This window comes from Macrobrachium nipponense, chromosome 11, assembly GCF_015104395.2.
Source record: "Macrobrachium nipponense isolate FS-2020 chromosome 11, ASM1510439v2, whole genome shotgun sequence".
In the NCBI taxonomy this organism is placed as follows: Eukaryota; Metazoa; Arthropoda; class Malacostraca; order Decapoda; family Palaemonidae; genus Macrobrachium; species Macrobrachium nipponense.
The window spans coordinates 81264334-81267786 of NC_061087.1; positions in this window are offsets into that span (position 1 = coordinate 81264334).

Consider the following 3453-nt stretch of genomic DNA (forward strand, 5'->3'; position numbering starts at 1 on the left):
CTCACCTCTATTATAAAGTTACCAGACCACCAATTACAGGTGTTCTATATGTTCACGTGTAACTTTGCCTGCCTACCTCAGCAAACAGTCGAGGGTATGTTAAAGTTTTGACTATGTTTTCCCCATTTGTGAAATCACATTCATGGCACCTTTTACTTTCTAAACATTTGAATTGGAACAGGATCTAGTAGCAATACTCAGCTGTCGTGCATTTTCCTACTTGGGTGGACAGGTCCTTAGACAGCAATAGATGTGCGTCAGGCAGTGGCATAAGTAGCTCTGACTTGTTACATAAGTGTGTCTCACGACATTCTGTACATGTTCAGTTCCAAGCATTAATTATGTATACAGTATTGCTGGTATTATTTGACTTATCTCACAGGCTAGATTTTCTTAGTTTTACTGCAGTTATTAGGAGAACACACACACACCGATATATATATATTATATCTATAGATTTATATATAAATTAGAGAGATATAATAATTTAATACTTATATATATATATATATAATAATAATATATTATAATTTATATATATATAGATATATATATTATATATATATATATATATATATAATATATATATATATATATATATATAGAATATATATATATATATATATATATATATATATATATATATATATATATATATATATACTAATGTTATATATATATATATATATATATATATATATATATATATATATATATATATATCTATATATAATATATATATACCTTAAATATATAGTATAATATAATTATATAAAATTATATAATAATATATATGATACCTTATTGTATGTTGATCTCAGTTGTCCATGTTGAGTATTACACCACTTGTATTTTTCATGTGTATATCTTCGCTTTGCGACAAGGTAGCCTTACCAATAAACCTGGTAGCTAATAGAGATAACGGATAAAAGCGTCCGAACCTTCAGATATATAAAAAAAAGTAACTCGGATATATCGCGTTATATATATACGTGAATGCGTGTTTGTGCTATAAGGTATATTTATACCCTGTACCCCTTGAACTACAGTGCGTATAACTGCCTATTTTAGCAGTTTACTGCCTAACTTAATAGTTCATACAGAAATATACATTGAATATCATACTAAAATAATTTTATGTTTCAAACAAAAATACACCCCAAACTATCATCCCATCACCCAAAGTCATCTTACGTTACCCTCCAACAACTGGTACTCTCAAGTATATACTTCCCTAAAACGCTTATAATCATGAATTATTTTAAAATATTAATATGAAAGTAAATAGCAAAATATCTATACAGGTTTACTTTCTCTTATCCGTAACTCTAAAAACCGAGATATTTTTTGGAGAAAAGTAATCATTAGCAAAGGTTAAACAGTTCAACTTTTTGTAATAATGATGATTTAAATAAAGGTAGTTTTGCCTGATGTATCCAATTATAATATTTTCATGTATTATTATCATATTGTTACTGTATTACAGAATATGAATATTGTGATCGAACGCAATTTACGGTTGCTATTGTTGACATTCTCAAAATCTCGGCTGATTTCAAACTACCAAGAAAACGGACAGCATCATTGCCATCAGCTGCTAGAAAAAATATAATTTGGAGATAATTTTCCTTTTAAATTAACGCAGTTGGGTTTGAAATATGCGTATTACTTGATTGCAAAGGCAGTAAACGTGATTTCTCCAGTTCCGAACATCACTTTGGCCTATTTCAAAACGTTTTACATCCTGGCCTTCATTTGCATTATTTAGCCACGGTTATAACCTGCAGCTCTCATTTAGGAAGTATGAATAAAAATGGATATGCTTTTTACTTATGGAAGCCACCACTGAGAATCGGCAAATTTTAACAACTTATCTACTTGATGGTTAAAGTAAATGACGCTAGAATTAGCTATTTCTCGAATTCGGTTGTTCATGCCGGTAATACAGGTTGACAATCTTTCTTCCGGAATTCTAAAAACCGTTATTTTTAAAAATGTGGGGATGGAGCATTATCCTAAGTATAGCGGTCAATGAGTTGGAGAGAGAGAGAGAGAGAGAGAGAGAGAGAGAGAGAGAGAGAGAGAGAGAAACTACTATTGCCCAGGTTAGGTTGTTACACCAGCATATCGGTTTGCAAAAGTCGAATAACAGTTGTATAGAGAATGATGATTTTAACTGAATTGAACTGAGTATAGAACTTAAGCCAAAGGCAAAGCACTGGGACCTATGAGGTCATTCAGCGCTGAAACGGAAATTGACAGGAAAAGGTTTGAAAGGTGTAACAGGAAGAAAACCTTGCAATTGCACTTTGAATCAATTATTATTAAAAGAGGGTGGAAAGTAAGATAGAATAAAGATATATAAAAGGAGTTACAGTATATGGAACGAAAGGGGTTGTATCTAGGGACCGAAGGCCCTCTGCAAAGAACCTTACGTAATGCCTACAGTGCACCGTATCAAATGCACTGCATGAGGTGCACTGACAGCACTACCCCTCTACGAAAAATATTAATAAAACTGTTGTTTTACTGTAATCATGTTGCATGTATTATTGCTGTATTATGGTATTACAAAATATGAAAAGCGATGAAGTGCCATTTACATCCTGGTATAGTTTACATTCTTAAAACCATCAGCTGATGGAGTTTTACCGACATCATCACTGTCTTTAGTTACCGAATGAATTTAATTCAGACGTTTCTTTCGTAAATTATCAAATCTGTTTGAAAACTGCAACCAAGTTATTTATAAACTCAGCAAATCAAATGAACTACATGTGAGATTTTTGTCGGTTTCAGGCGTTGCTTTTGTCTCCAAATTGTTTTGGAGTCTGTTTCTTTAGCCACAGCTATAATACCTGCTGCGTCAAGTTAGTAGCATACTATTTTTAACACCTCCATTGTGTGATGGATGAATAAAAATGTATTTGATTTTAATTTCTGGAATTACACCGAAAATAAGCAAGTTTTTAACCAAGACAACTGTAGCAACTCTCAGTAAAAAACTAACATCGGCAAACAGCTGGTTATTATTATAGACAAAGGCCGGATATGTGAAGAAGTAAGGCTACCATGAATGATTAACATGTATTTAGACTTCCGTGGGTGGATCAGTTCATGCTCACAAAATCATCACCGGCAAGTAAGCATAGACAACGTAGGAGAAACGGGCTACCATAGGCTTGTGTATTCTACAAACTGTATCAAAGGGCTTTACTGTAGGCTCTGATACATAATAATAGGAAGAATAAGATTTAAACAATTAAAACAAACACCCAGCCTAGCCTAGCTTAAGTTTGATGTCAGGATCCATTTAGCTTTGATTTAACAGAAGCTGAAAGACATGGCCAAGGACATTACAAAACACACCTGTATCTCAAGGACCTAGTGTGTTTCAGAATGTAAGATGATAAAATATCAGTTGCTACCAACCAGAAAAAAATAGATAGCCAA